The sequence below is a fragment of the Sus scrofa genome, chromosome 9 (genome assembly GCF_000003025.6).
Source record: "Sus scrofa isolate TJ Tabasco breed Duroc chromosome 9, Sscrofa11.1, whole genome shotgun sequence".
NCBI classification, from domain to species: Eukaryota; Metazoa; Chordata; class Mammalia; order Artiodactyla; family Suidae; genus Sus; species Sus scrofa.
In genome coordinates, this window is record NC_010451.4 from 112,793,342 (window position 1) to 112,810,230 (window position 16,889).

Genomic DNA, 16,889 nt, shown 5'->3' on the forward strand with positions numbered 1-16,889 from the left:
TGGCCACAGAGAGCTAATCTCTAATCTCAGGGTATTGTTCTGATTATGATAGCAGGGGAGATGATTTTTAATTTTGCTCAGAGCAGTAAGATTTTTATGCAATTGAATTTGACTCGTAAAATCCATTTCAAGCATACCCTCTTTAAGCAATGGTCCCTGCAGATAGAGGAAGTAAAAAGGAGCTTTCTAATTTACAGTCAGTGTTATGATGCACAAGATAACCATAGCTTTCAGGTAAGAAAAGTGAGGACTTGACACAGCAATTTAGAATTTTTATAGTTAGTATCATTTTCTTGTTAATGGGTCCATTGACAATCATAACATTAGGCCGTAAAAGTTGGTGTTAACTTTACTTCGCTAATCCCAAATTTTCACCTGAATTTTTTTCTCTTATTCAAACAATCATTGACAGTTATAGCTGAGGAGGATTGTGGAGTTCATGCAACCCAGGGACAGCAAACTGGCGACCTCTGGGCAGAAGTCCATCTGTAGATGGTTTTATTTTCTCCCACAAAATATTTATTTCCCCTTTTCTTCTTCCTTTTTTTCTTTTCTTTTTTGTTGTTATTTATGCCTATTTTTTAATTTTTAAATCAAAACATGACTTAAGTACAGCAGAGTAAAGTGCCCCAATTGTAAGTGAATGTTTGTATATGTATGTAAATCACATCCCAATCAAGATACTGAACATTTCCAGAGTTTCCTTATAGTCCTCTTAAGTAACCAAAAGAACCCAAAATAATGACTATTCTGATATATATCCCCACAGTTGAGATTCGATTGCTTTTAAATTTTACACAGATGTAATCATACGGCATGTCGTCTTTTGTATGTATGAATACAGCTTCTATGAATAGGTTTGTTCATGTCCTTGGGTGGACATAAGCTCTCCCTTCTAATGTGTGTCTACGCAGGAATTAAATTGCTAAATCGCAAGTTATAAATAGTTTATAAATATGCTTACAACTGCCACACAGTTTTCCAAAATGATTGAATTCATTTCTATATTCACCAGCAATATATGAATTCTAGCTGCTCCACACCCTCACCAATACTCAGTGAAGCATTTTCAACAAATTTTCATTTGAATATAACTAAGGTCTCTATGCATCTTCTTCAGGCCCTGTAACTCCCCACTGTCCTATACCAACCATTTCATATCCACAGTTTAAGTCCATGGGTCTGAAATTTTTTGAATTAGCCAAATAACTATGAATCTCATCCCATCTTTTATTTATCCTACTAAGAAACAGGTCCTAGGAATTTTAACTGGCTAACCCAGCATCACATAGCTAGTAACAAATTTAGGTTTGAATCTCAGGCTGGACCTCTACACCAGGCCTCTTTCCACTGCATGGCACTGCCACCTGCTGATGCACAACTCCCATTTTAACTCTTATCTTTACTTGCTAAATATTTCCTTCTGAATAACTATAAAATGAAATGCACCCTTCAGTGGTGTGCCTCAATGTGGCACCATATTGTTGACATGCATCTCAACACTCTGTCTTGCTGCTTTTCATGAAAAATAAATGCAAAGCATAAATTCAAAGGTGGTAGCAGGCAGTGGTTAAAAAATAAAGTAGAATGGGAATCAGCTGTAAAAAACCTACTGGATTTTACAATCTTAGTCAAAGAGAAAGGATCCTTCTAATAATGGGAAGGATATAGTTCTCATCCTGCCTTAAGGCTGTATTACCAGATTCACAAAACCTTCATGGAAAAGTGTCATGGTTTACCAGCAGGTATTTTTTAGTCTCCACATTCTTCCTGTGGTATAAACATTTGCTTGAAAGCAGGCAGGGTTGTAAATAAAGTTATGTGAGAACATATGTTATCATTTGAATTAGACAAAGGCTAGTAACCAAGGACATTATGAGGCTGTCTATTGACTTTTCCCCAATTTCCTTAGACATAAAACGAGGAATTAGTTAAATTATTTGTAAGACTGCCTCCAGCTTGATAGTTCTATGAATGGATTAACCACAAGTATAATGTATATGATAGAGGGAAAACGTAAAACAAACCTAGAGTTTCTTCATGAATATCTGGTTTGAGGAACAGACTTCATTATATAAACTGGACACGCGTGTCACCTGATAAACTGACATTTCCATTAATTGGTCATTGACATGAACTTGGTCTTATTATCATTTCACCATCAGTCATCCATCTCCTTCCCCTCACTGCCTTCCAACTGTATTTAGTTAAACAAATGTATGTGTAGTAATTGACAAAGTGATGGTTTCTTTTCCCACAGAGTTACACTGTATCAAAGTGATCTACTCCTTGCTGGTTTATCTGAGAAATGGGGAATCAATGATTATGCCATGCAAGAACAAAAATCTGAAAGTAATAAATCTATCTTAAATGAACAATATAAATTGTATTTATAGGATCTGAAATAAAATTAACATTAGTCATTTTTTCAATAATGATCTGAAGCATATTTCTTTCTCTAGAAGAATCTGAAGGAATAGAATAAAAACTCAGGAAGAATTTATGAGATTTCTTATAACCCCAAAAAATAAATCCTTTTAAAAAAACACAAGATTAAAATTACCAGAGAGTGTTCTGATTTGTTTTGATAGATTGACACTCCAGAGACAAGACCTTCCATACCATACTTAGGAATCACCTTTTCCCCTTGTCATATGAGAATTCATGTTTTCTTTAATTAGAAATTGATCAGAAGCCTAATAAAATTTGATGAGCAATAGCACTAAAAATCCCTTTTGCAAAAGGCTCAACTCTATCTACTCACAAGTTTTCTCCCCTTGAGTTCACTTCATGCCCCCTGCCCATGTCTGAAGAGAGGATGGGGTGGGAAGTTCAACTTATTTTTCTTTGTGAAGTTTCTCACTAAATTTTTTAATTACTAGGAGAAGTTTTGATGAGTAGGTCAGAGTAAGTGAAGTATAAATAATCTTTTGTAGAGAGTAAGATGAATTAAAGATTTACTTGAGGAAATTTAGAGATTTATACAGGTAAAGGAAACTAGACTTAGTGGAAAGAAATCATTTACGTTGTGCCAGCAAAACCTTTTGTTTGTGATTCACTCAAACCAAAATGTTCAGCCCTCCCGACACTGTGTCACATCTTCCTTGTAGTCAGGATTTATTGTGATTCTGGGTTTATTGTGTATTTATGTTGATGTGTGTGTGTGTGTGTGTGTGTGTGTGTATAGTATATAAATTCATATCCTAAAGCTGTAGATGGATGAATGGATGGTTGGATGGATGGATGGAAAGATGATAGATAGATGGAGAGATGATAGATAGATAGATAGATAGATAGATAGATAGATAGATAGATAGATAGATAGCATACTTGGCTCCCGATTTGGAGCTATAGGGTAAAGTTCCCTTGATAATGGTCAGCAAAAGATCTTACTATTTTTTACCAGCAAAATCAAACAAAAATTCCATGGAAAACAAATTAAATGAAAAAGTCTAATCTATAAGGAAAGTAGGCAGAGCACAGTTAAACAATGTAAAAACAAGATACAGAGAGAGACACCCTAACTAGGTTGTGCTTGGATGCAGTAACAGGGCACACCTAGCATCAGAGTCACCACTGTGGCTTGGCGATTAAGGCAATAACATAAGCAAGAATAGAACAGAGAAATAGACACAGGAAAGTGGGTCATGGCTAGATGTCAAAGCAAGTGAGAAGAGATAATAAAGCTATAAAATGGTCTCAGATAAGTGTCAAGAAACTGAGTTAGATAGGACTTGCTAATCCGGGACCAGAGAGATCACAGTCAGAGAAGAAAGAAAAAGAAAATATATTTGAGGGAAAAATATCTGAGTTGACATTCCGTCTTTCCAAGGATTCTTATGGTGGCTATAGTTCAATGCAATAGTTTATCTGGGGAAAGGACAGGAACTCCCTCAATTCTGCTCCAGGTCATTCTTCATTAGGAGGAGGACCTTGGACCAGAGAAGGGGTTTTATTCTCTTCACCTAAACCTTCTCTTGACCTGTATTGGATGCCCATCATCGTGGACAGCCAGAGCCATAATCGCAAGAAGGCAGTGGAGGCTCTGAGTCTCTTAAATCTCTTATTGTTTACTTCTGACCCAAGATAAGTGTTCCAATCCAGAGTTCCGGTTGTGGCTCTGTGGTTAACGAATCCGACTAGGAACCATGAGGTTGCTGGTTCGATCCCTGCCCTTGCTCAGTGGGTTAAGGATCCGGCGTTGTCATGAGCTATGGTGTAAGTTTCAGACGCGGCTGGGAACCCGAGTTGCTATGGCTCTGGTGGAGGCCTGCGGCCACAGCTCTGATTCAACCCTAGCCCGGGAACCTCCATATGCCGCCGGAGCGGCCCAAGAAATGGCAAAAAGACCAAAAAAAAAAAAAAAAAAAGAGTTCCAATCCAAAATCTGGGCTTTTAACTGAGGTTCTAACCTAAACTAGAAAAACATTCAAAGAGTCGCTAGGTACAGCAAAATATGCAGCTCCGGGGAAAACAAAAGTAACTAGTTGACCACTGTTTCCCAGAATGTCCAGTGAGAAAATTGAACCTGGATCTAGGATTGAATTTCAGTAAAACTAGAAAGAATGAAAACATTTAAAAATGCCCTAGGTGGGAAAAGCTCAGTCCATAAGGCTTTGGTCAGATCAGATTTGGGAGGAAGACCAAGGCAGTTTGCTATAAATTTTAGTGATTACACACCTCAAAAAATTTACCCTTATAAAAATCTTCATGCCGGTATATTTTTGCAGCTTCTGTTTCAAAATATTCGTCCCAATCACAATGAAGGGATTAAGAGGGGAAAAGAGCTCTAACCCATATTTTAACTAGATATTTTTAGGCTAAAGACAAAAGGAACCATACATGAATGCTGTACTCTAGTTAGTAATTTTTTTTTTACGGTGGCATAGGTTAGCACATTTGAATCTACTTTAAGTTTATCCTAGTATTGAACAAATAAGTAAATACTTCATAGATACTGAAAGCCAGGTTTTTCACTGTTGGAGAAAGAAATTTCAAACAAAGAAAGGGAAGGACTAGAATGAATCCTGTACTATTGGATTAGAATCAGAAGTGTTAGTATGAAGTTAGAGTCTTCTGAGAGACAGAGGTAAATGATAGGTAGGTAAGGAGAGAGATGTTAGGTAGGTAGGTAGGTAGATAGATAGATAGATAGATAGATAGATAGATAGATAGATATCCTCGTGTGTGTTTTTAGCCTAAGCATATCTAGTTAAAATATTGCTTTAAAAATGGGATAAATGAGATCATACAGTATTTGTCTTTCTCTGTCTGACTTATTTCACTTAGCAGTTTAGCCTAATCCACTGAAGGTCCATCATGTTGATGCAAATGAAAGGGTTTCCATCCTTCTATAGCTATATTCCATATATGTATATGTACATCACATTTTCTTTATCCATTCACCTATTCATTGACACAATAGCATTTCCATATCTTGGCTATTATAAAAAATGCCACTAGGAACTTAGGGGTGCAGATATTTTTTTGAGATAGTGATTTTGTTTCCTTTTGAGGAACACCCATAAGTAGAATTGCTGGATCATGTGATAGTTCTATATTTAATTTTTTGAGAAATCTCCATACTGTTTTCCATAATGGCTATACAAATCTACATTTTTACCAAGAGCACACAAGAGTACCCTTTTCTCCATAACCTTACCAGTACTTGTTATTTCTTGTCTTTTTGATAATATCCATTCTAATAGGTGTGAGGTAATATTTCATTGTAGTTTTGATTTGCATTTCTCTGATCATTAGTCATGTTGAGACATTTTCATGTACTTAGCCATTTGTATGTCTTCTTTGGAAAAATTTCCACTTAGTTCCTCTCCCCATTTTTAAATCAGATTGGGGTTTTTTTCTATTGATTTATATGGATCATTTCTATATTATGATATTAATTTTTTTTCAGATATATGATTTGCAAGTATTTTCTCCCACCCCATTTGTTGTATTTTCTTTTCTTTGATGGTTTCCTCTGCTGTGCAGAAGCTTTTTAGTTTGATGTAATCCCGCTTGTTTATTTTTGCTTTTGGTGTCAAATTCACAACATCATTGCCAAAATCTGTGTCAAGGAGTTACCCCACAAGTTTTCTTCTAGTAGTTTTATGGCTTCAGGTCTTATGCAAAGTGGAATATTTTAACACCAAAATTAATCAGAATAGTGTTCCATATACTACATGTTTGACTTCCTAATTCTCTTTGTTCTTTATGTCAAGGATTAATAATAGCTTTTTATTTTGTGTCCAATTTATAATGAATTATTCTGGTGGCAATAAGCACAACAAAGGAAACTGGTGACTCAAATTATGTATTTATTATTTGCTATTGGCTATAAAGTATTGGCAATGTTAAAATTTTCTTTAAAAATTAGATCTGCAAAATTTGGCTCAAGAAAATTGGGTACTTTTTGTACACAGGAAATAGTAGACACAAAGGAAAAACGACAGTAGTGAGCATTTTAATCTCTAATATCAGACTAATGGATTAATTTAATCTTTGTTGTAAAATGTATGCAGAAAATTGTTTTCAACTCAAACAATTTCATTAAAGTTAAAATGGAAATTTTTTAATATGGCTTCTCCCTGCTGTACAGAAAAGTGATTAAGATATTTAATTATAGTTAGCAGCAGGAAATTCTTTCTCAGTGAAAAATCCATCCATGGTGGTACAATACTGATTTAATGTATCTGTAGTAAGAAGAAATCATCTTTTGGGGGGCCACAGTCAGGGAATATATCAGGTTCTCATATCCTCTTTATAAACATTGAGCTGACAGCAGACACCACAGCCATTTGGAGTTGAGATAGGGCCAATAAGCCCATCCAGATATGCATACATACATACTGGAAAAGTCAATTAAAGTTTTTTATTTCAGAGCAGTCACTGCTGGCTAAGGGGAGCAGAGACTGTGCAGAAAATGGTTTTTGGCCTTAAAGGATGAATTAAGATTTTAATGGGTAGGGACCATGGGTCAGAGGAATGGGCATTTGAGTTAGTAGAAACATCCCAGGAAAATTCATTTAACAGGGACTATATAATGAAGGAATGATCACAAAATCTAAAGGTGACTTTTGGGGCTTGATCATAAGTTCTATATAGAGAAACAGTAGAACATATAGGTAGAAAATTAGCTTGAGCCAAACCTGGGGAAATCTTGACGATCAGGTTGCATAGCTAAAACGTTATTAGGTAAACCATTGAACTATCCTAGGTTTTTTGTTTGTTTTTTTAATTGAAAATTGGATAAAAATCAAAAAAACCTTCCAAATCCTGGAAGATTTAGGAAAAGGTATTAGAAGTGACGCATTAAAAAATAGGATCCAATGATACAATTTTTTTTTTTTTTTGTCTTTTTGCCATTTCTTGGGCCGCTCCTGCGGCATATGGAGGTTCCCAGGCTAGGGGTGAATCGGAGCTGTAGCTGCCAGCCTACGCCAGAGCCACAGCGACTCAGGATCTGAGCTGCGTCTGCGACCTACACCACAGCTCACGGCCAATGATACAATTTTGTACTTACTGTATGTTCTTATAAAATATCACACTAGTAAAAGAGAGTCCTTGTAAGCCACTTGTTTACAGAATTGTTACCCTCTCCCAACAAATAGAATAAACATATTGCTTAGAATCCAGACCAATTTTTGACTTGGATCCAGCACAGCAGCTCCTCTGCCTTCAGTGCAATCATCCGAGGACTTGGACTTAATTTGCAGCTGTCACTTCAGGTTCAGGGATTCTCTCTTCTGTTGAACTGAGACAGCTGTGGTTGCAGTGGATAGAAGTCTGAGCAGAGGATAGTGTTTGCTTCTCCACTCAGCCACTTCAGAGTTTGAAACCTGGGCAACTGTCTTGACCTCTTGGGATTTGTCATCTTTCCCTGCCAGGTGAAGAACTTGACCTATGATAACCTCTACATTGTCTTCAAGCTTTGGATTTTTATGTCTCTAAGCCATTTAATAAGCTACTCTAGCATCTCCAGAACTGCTTTCTCCACAGCAACACAAAAGTTCTTAACAACAGGTATAAGAGATCCATGGACAAGCAAAAATTATAAGTACATAAAGAAAAAAGTAGTTGTTTCTAGATTCAGCTTAAAATACAGGCTTTACTAATTTGCTTTGCTTCCAAGTACCTTTAAGTATATATAATTATGCTATTTGTGAATCTATCCTATATTTTGTTTAATATCGTTCTGCTGTACAGATTAGGGGGAAGAAACTAATTCTTTTAAGCCTTTTTTAATACTAATCTTAGCAAAATTAAAAGCAATGATCGATAATACGGAGGCTGAAATCAGAAGACCTGTGTTTGATTATTAAGACAACCACTTACTAAGTTACCTTAACCAAGTTATTTTATTTACTATCCCTAAGGCTTACTTTCCACATTTTTTTCTGTCTTTTTAGGGCTGCACCTGTGGCATATGGAGGTTCCCAGTCTAGGAGTCGAATCAGAGCTATAGCTGTTGGCCTGTGCCACAACCACAGCAACACTGGATCCAAGCCACATCTGCGACCTACACCACAGCTCATGGTAATGCCAGATTCTTAACCCACTGAGCAAGGCCAAGGATCGAACCTGTGTCCTCATGGATGCTAGTCAGATTCATTTCTGCTAAGCCACAACAGGAACTCCACTTTCTACATTTATAAAGTTAGATTTTTGTGAGGATAAAATAAGATAATGTGTATAAAGACTTGACATATAAAGATCTCAGTAAACAGGAGAATATAATAATGTTAAACATAGAGAAAATATTGACCCAAAAAAAAGGGAGGTTTTTTTTTGTTTTGTTTTGTTTTTGTTGTTTTTTGTTGTTGTTGTTGTTGTTTTTTTGTCTTTTTGCTATTTCTTGGGCCGCTCCTGCGGCATATGGAGGTTCCCAGGCTAGGGGTCCAATCGGAGCTGTAGCCACTGGCCTACGCCAGAGCCACAGCAACAAAGCAGGATCCGAGCCGCGTCTGCAACCTACACCACAGCTCACGGCAACGCCGGATCGTTAACCCACTGAGCAAGGGCAGGGACTGAACCCACAACCTCATGGTTCCTAGTCGGATTCGTTAACCACTGCCCCACGACGGGAACTCCCAGGGAGGTTTTTTTTAATATAGAAGCCTTCCTTAAGAAACTGGCTGACTTGGGAAACTAACTAAGCTTCTGAGATCTGCCTTCATCTGATTAAGTGCCTTCATGATACAATCATTTGAGAGGTTTTTAAAAACAGCCAATCTCCAAGCTCCAACCAGATACAGTAAATCGGAATGTCTGGCTCACTGAGGAAAGGAGATTCTCTGGAAAGCTGAGCTTCTCAGACAGTTTGAGAATGCTCAAATCTCAAGATCCAGACATAGCTTGAACTTAGGAGCCTCAAATCTAATTGGGTTGCCTCGTCCCATTAATACTTGAAATTGACAGACTTGCACTCATTTATAGGTAAATTCATAATATAGTTCATACAGTGGGAAAAAAACTTTCAGGAAAGCAATGATTTTTCCCCACACCTGGGATTCTTGTATGTTATTCATATTCTTAGGTAATTTCCACTTCAAATATGCTCATAAATGTCATCTAACTCAGACCTAAAGGCAGAAAGCAGGCCTAAATAATAGATGATGGCAAGATTAACTTTACTGAACCATCTTGTATGCTTTTGTTATCTTTGTTGGGTTGCAAGCACATGATCTGATCACAGGACATGAAGTAATAAGAAAAAAAGCTTTCAATTTCTTAAATCTTTGTATAAAATGTAGATTTTTTTCTCAGTTTAATAAAGATATTTTGCTCTTAGGTGGCTTTGTTGTTCTTAAAAATACATTTTCATGGTAATAAGGTCCAAATAACTAAATTAAAGAGAAAAAAATAAAGAGAAAATTTTTAACACTTCGCATGAAGATTTCCACTTCAATTTTGAAAGTATGTTAATTATGATAATGTTATTTTAGTGATAACTTTTGTAAACTGACATAATTTTCATGAATCATGAGCCATTCCCATTCCTGCAATGAAAGAATTTCCCAATTTTCCAATGAAATCACCATCACTCAAAATTTTGAACTTCACTATATCACTATTTATATTTAGAAATGGCACATGGTACAATATAAGATTATCATTTATCTTCAGAACAAATGATTCTTATTAGGAACTAATTTTAAAATGCCCCTTTGGAGATCCTAGACTCTTCCTCCTATAGCATTCTATTAATTAAATTGACTCAACTAAATATATCACTATCAATCAGGAAAAATTCTGATATCAAGTCTTGGCAAAGTTTTCTAAATATACTACATTTGAAGAATGAAGAAATTTGTATCATAAATAAAAAAATCTTTCACTAAAATCAGAAAATTTAATACCTATAATTATTACAATAGAAAAGATTCTCTTAAAAAATCAAGATAAGGAGGAGAAAGAGCACTACTCAGTTCTTGCCTCAGATCTTTGTCTAATTAATAATGTGACTCTAGAGAGATAAATTATTTGAGCCTCTACTTTCTTTCTCCATCTCTAAATTCCTTTAAATCTTCAATACTCTTTAATTTTTTAATTATATGTACTGTTATATTTATAATCAAAAGAACCAAAAGCTCACTACCACAAAGTAAAAAGTGAGTGAGTTCTCTTTGGTTATGTGCTGATCTTTAACATGAGAATTTTGGTCTGCTTGGCACTTCTATTTCCCCATTATAATGAATAAACTTACTTCCTAGCCTAAATTACTGTTCTGTGATTTAGGACACAAATTTAAGGAAAATGTTACATTTCTATAATAAGAGGCTCCAAAATACAATGGCCTAAATAAGACATAAATTTCTTTCTGTTCCATATAAATTTCTTTCTGTTCCATATAAATTTCTTTCTGTTCCACCTGGTCTAGGGTTGGGGGAGGTGGAGTGGGACTCTTTTCCAAGAGGTCATTCTGATATCCAGTTTCTTTACTTCTTAGTATTCCTCTGTACCCATAAGAGTATTGCCCTCATCATAATTTGGAGGTTGAATTGTAAAAAAAAAAAAAAAAAAAAAAATTTAGGAGTTCCTGCTGTGATGCAATAGGATTGGCGGCATCTCTGCAGTTCTGGGACACGGGTTCAATCCCTGGCCAGGCACAGTGAGTTAAGGATCCAAAGATACCACAGCTGTAGCATAGGTCGCAACTGTGGCTTAGATTTGATCCCTCGCCCAGGAAATCCATATGCCGAAGGGCAGCCAAAAGAGAAAAAAATAAGTTTTAGTTTCAAAACCTCTGTTTCCAGATGCAGATAAATTCACACAGGGTAAGTGCTTTGTCTGGCATAATACAACTGCTTACAGTTAGCATGAATCCAGTACTCTGTTATTGACTTCAGCAATGTTTCTTCCATCACTTCAAACTCAAACCAGCCACTCACTAATTAAGTAGAGTGCCATGAAAAGATATTTGATTTTAGATTCAAGAAGACATTTGTCTCAAGCCCATTATTTCTCACTTGAGGAGGAGATATAATATTGCCTACCTACAAAATGGAGAGAACCCTATGTCATGGAGTTAGTGGGTTTGAGATAATATAATGTAAGTAAGCTTACTTATCATGGATCTAGGTACAGAGCAAAGGCTTCATAATGCTCCCCACCCTTCCTCACAGAGATATGGAAGACAACACCCTCTGTCCTCAAGGTACTGTAGTGGTAAGATATCCCACCATAAACATTTCTAAAATGACCAGCCTTCTGAGCAATAAAGTGATGTTTCACATTCAATTCATCATCTCAGGTTATCAAGCCACATTTGCATGTGTGATCTCATTTGCTACCACACTGTGAAGTGGGCAGTACCCAGAGAATCATCCTCATTTCACACCCTCACACCAACTATTTTGTCACCTTTTCTATTCCCAAAGCCCTTCTACACACACTGTTCCATTTGATGATCACACTTTTTTGAAACAGGAAGAGAAGACAGTACTATCGTCATTTTAGAAATGAGAAAACTAAGTATGAGAAAAGTCATTAGTTTGATTTTTTGTAAGAATAGAGAGTTAACCTTGTACATAGTTCTGAAAAACTATTTTTAAATGAAAAAAGTGAAGGAATAAAACATCTCAATTTCAAATAGTTTTATTTTGAAATTTCAGAGAAAACCTGTATTCCACAGTTAAGACAAGATCCTGACTTTTTTCTGCATATGGACCAATATACTCCCCAACCAGACTGTATCAGTAGACATCTGAGGGGTCAGAGCCACAGAAATCAGGGGTTGTATACTCTTAGCATTTTTCTCTGAAAAGATATAGGCAACCATTTCTGTGACTGTAGAACCTGCCTGACTAATCTGTGCTCTTCTCTACTGCTCCTTCTACTGACAGATACTTCACCAGGATGAAAACAGACAAGATGAGCCAAAGAGCTAGAAGTCTTGGTCCACCACACTGCAGTTCTGTGATATCATTGGTCCAGAGAGGGATCTCTCCCCTAGGATGTACTAACCCTCTTTGTTCATTGACTCTGGAAACTCCTTCTTTAGAAACCCCCTCTTTTATATCCAGGAATGCTTTGGGCTGCAGGAGTCTATTTTTATCAAGCAGGGGTCTATTTATTAAAAAGTAGAAAATACTAAGTGACTACAAGTCTTTGTTCAGCGGTTCTGTGACAGCAGCTGCAATGTCTCCATGATTTTCTTGGGCTTTCTTCATGGCTATATAATAGCTGCTATGCCTACAGCTCTCACATCCTTTTACCAGACAAAATTGGATAGGGGAAATGTGGCCAAACAGCTGCTTGGCCACATCTCTCACTGGCCAGAACTCCATTACATGGCCACTCTTACCCACAAGCAAAGGTAATTACCTCAGCTTGAATAACACCTGCTTTCTTTAATCTCAGGGGGATAAATTCTACATATTTGGGTTATGGAGCACTTGCTTCTTTCTAATCCCTCCCTACTACTTTTTCTTTTCAAAGTCAAAATAGAAAAAAAAATGAAAAGAGATGAGTTTCTCTTTCTCCTCTGAAGTGGACCCAGTGACACTCTCCTAATCACTTAAATTTTTCGTTGGTAAATAAATACGTACCAATATTGAAAAAGTGGAAAATATTTGGTATATACACACATGCAGTGTCAAGAAGAATATCTGAAAAGATATATACTAATTTGACAGTCATAAAGTTTAGGGGTAAAGATTAACTTGATTTATTTTTCTTTATTTAGTTTATAATAAGAACATATTTGTGTATTATTTGAATAAATTCTATATAAGAAGGTATAACCCCCAAATCCTTGGAACCAAGTTCTTGATGTTTCAGTTATCACCTATCTTCTTCATAAATATTCTATAACTATAGAGGAGATATTCCTTTAGACGAAACCTATATCTTCAGCCACTGTCAAAGTTAATGAAATAGATTTCTTAAAGTATTTTGTCTCTACTCTTAGACATTTAAAAACATTATTTAAATGGAACAAAACAAACTTAGTTATACCATAAACTCTTCACACTAATTTATTTTCCTTGGAAATAATATATAAGTCATTAATAAGATTTACTCTATGATGTTTAATCAAACTAATAAAATGACACATTTAAGTCTCACATTCCTACAGGAAAGAGATAGTTATAAGTAACGAATCTATAAGTTACTCCAAAACATTAGATTGCAATTGGACTTATTGGTGTCAACGAGATGGCATAATAAGCCCAAAATGAAATGATGTTCCATGTGGGATTATTAAAGCAGCAATCTTCAAAAAAGTATAAATGCAAAACTAAACATGTAATTAGTTGCAGAAAAATATTGATTGTACCCAGTAGTTTTATAACTAAATAATAAAATAAAATTATATAGTTCTATGATTAGCTATTAAGGTATTATGCAGACAAAATATGTATCAAAATGTCATTATGTTTAAGAGAATATCGCCAATGGGAAAAGCGTGTGCCTCATCACAACCTATAAATCACATTGCACATTTCCAGCTGGATACCATGCAATTTGTTCCCTTTGAAGAAAGAAATTGCTTCACTTTGTTAAAAAAATGTAAATTATACATATTTTAATTGAAGTATTTGGGCATTTCCATATTCCTTTCTCTGACTGTAGGTCTTTGATAGACAATCTCTCTGTTGTTTCCAAGGCTTAAGATACTTTTCATTTCATCTATGATGATCCGAAATTTCATTTCATGTATCTAAGTATAGAAAGTTTATAGACCACAGAACGACTGGATATATTTCTACCTAGCTCAGATAGTGTTGGAGTCAAGTTTCACCAAATCTCTATAATTTAAACACTTCTTAGAATAATGATAACCAAAGGAAAATGGTCCGATTCATTTTATGAATCAGTATTTCATATGATACTAAAACCAAACAAAATCATTACAGAAAGGGGAAACTGTAAACCAATTTTATTTAGAATTTTGTGGGAAAATACTTCTAATAAAATATTAGTAAATTAAATGCAAAAGTACATGTAAAAGATGAAATTATCTCAGGAATACAGGGTTGACTGAACATTAAAAGTTATTAATGTTTTGGAGTTCCCATCGTGGTGCAGTGGTTAACTAATCCGACTGAGAACCATGAGTTTGCAGGTTCGATCCCTGGCCTTGCTCAGTGGGTTAACGATCCGGCGTTGCCCTGAGCTGTGGAATAGGTTGCAGACGCAGCTGGGATCCCGCGGTTGCTATGGCTCTGACGTAGGCCGGTGGCTACAGCTCTGATTCGACCCCTAGCCTGGGAACCTCCATATGCCTCAGGAGTGGCCCAAGAAATGGCAAAAAAAAGACCAAAAAAAATTTATTAATGTTTCCAACACATTCAAGATAAGAGACAAAAATATATATTCATCTAAACACAAAGATTGTTTGACAAAATCAATAACAGTTTTTGATTTTTTTAATGCTTAATAAATGCTGAATATAAGGAGAGTTACTTTACATGATCAAGTAAACCTAGCAAAAACCTAAAACAAATTTCACATTTATTGGCAAAATGTTAGAAAACATTTTCATTAATGCTAGAAGCAAGACAGGAAAGCCTGATGTTATTACTTCTACTCAGCATTCTTCAGGAAATAGTCAAAGCAATACAATAAGAAGAAAGGTAATAAGAGGTATATTGATATCAATGAACAGTGAAGTAGTAATGTGTGTGGACCTTGCCCTATTACTGGTGAGAAATTATCACACTCAGCAGACTCTGGACAAAGCCACTGTATCCAACAATTGAACAGCAGATTTGCAGGATGTGGTCAATGAAAAAAAGAAAGAACAAAATGAACTCTGCTTTCCAATCTATGACACAGAGAGATGAACCCCAAAGAGAATGCAGCAGTGTCTGAGGGAACCAAGTGGAGGTTGAGCTTTAAGGAAACTGGCTTTGTTGGCAGGGAGCAGGAGAGGATGAGCCCTGGACTCTCAAGGGATTCCATGTTGTACTTAGCAAATCCTACATGCTGTGCATACACACAGGTCTCCCTGAGGCCTGATTGTGAGCTGCTACTGGAGTTGAGCAGGAGGCTCTGAGCTAAGCAGAGATTCTATAATACCTTTGTGAAGAAAATTATGTAACTTTACTAAAACATTTAAATTAATTATGAATATGTGAAGATGTATACCGTGTTTACCAGAAGAAAATATTAAATTTATTCTCTTCCAAGTATCCTCCAAATTCAACTTAATTCTAAGCAAATGTTTGTGCTAAAATTCACATGGGAAAAAAGAAGTGTATGCAAATTCAAGGCAATCTTGAGAAGTGAAAACAAAGAGAGGTTGGTCCCACCTCTGAATAGAGAGGATATTATTGACACAGCAATCAAAAGGCATAAAGCAAAGATAGATGAGTTTGACTACGTCAGAACTCAAGAAGACTTCTGTGGGGCTAAAGAAACAATCAACAATATTTAAAATCAAGGAAAATTCAGAAAAAAATATCTAAAATATATAAGGAATTCTTGGATATAAATAACAAAAATATATTAATCTAATGGTAAAATTAAAAGTTAGAAAAAGACGATGGGCAGAAGAGGAGATTCTAATGGAAAGCAAGTATACGAAAATTTCCTCAACTTCAACAATAATTAAGGAACTCCATTTTCCTTCCATCAAATCAAATGAAAATAAATCTGACCATATATAGTGCTGGTGAAGCTATGAGGAAAAGAAATTCTCATACACTTCAGGCAGAATTGAAAATAAGTACCACCCCTTCAGACAGGAATTAAACAGAATCTAATAACATTGAAAATATTCATAACCTAGTGCCCGTACTATTTAATTTCTGGTCATATAACTTCTTCCTTCCCAGCCCTCCCAAAGTACTTTATACATGTACACAAGGAGATATATTCAAGAATGTTTGCTGCAGCATATTTTAACAGCAAATATAAAGAGGGGAAACTAAGTGTACATAAAAACAAGGATGAACAGATTGCAGTATCCTTGTGATGAAATTTTGTGCCAATTAAAAAGAGTGAACCGGATAGATAAGAGAGATATATAGACAGTTTGAGCTTAACATAATGCAGATTATAAAAAGCAAAACAAAATATGTATAGTATGATATATATGATATGCACATACATATACATGAATGTATAAAACACAGTATACAGTTCATGTATGTGTTTGTTTTTAAGGACTGGATATGCAATCATAAAATTTACTCTAAGGTCAGAATTGTGGGTGTTACAGCTAAATCTGTAATGATTCATTATATAGAAAAAAATACTAAAAGACATTTGAGGTAAAATATTAAGATTTGTCAACTTTGGAAAGAAATATATGTAATTAGATATTCTTCAATCCTCTATTGTTCCTTTAAAAATCTTAAAACTTAAAAATAATCAATGTTTTATAACCAGTGGCATTGAAAAATAATTCAGGAAATCTTGGATAATTGCAAATACTATCA

At 35.5% G+C, this 16,889-nt stretch overlaps 1 long non-coding RNA gene across 1 annotated transcript in view; it reads left to right on the forward strand.

Moving 5' to 3' along the window:
• The window catches only part of LOC110262302, a 100,490-nt gene extending 87,811 nt beyond the window's left edge, over positions 1 to 12,679 (forward strand). The window contains exon 3 of the long non-coding RNA XR_002347123.1: positions 12,345 to 12,679. This is a non-coding gene — a long non-coding RNA (uncharacterized LOC110262302). The remainder of the gene's footprint in view (positions 1 to 12,344) is intronic.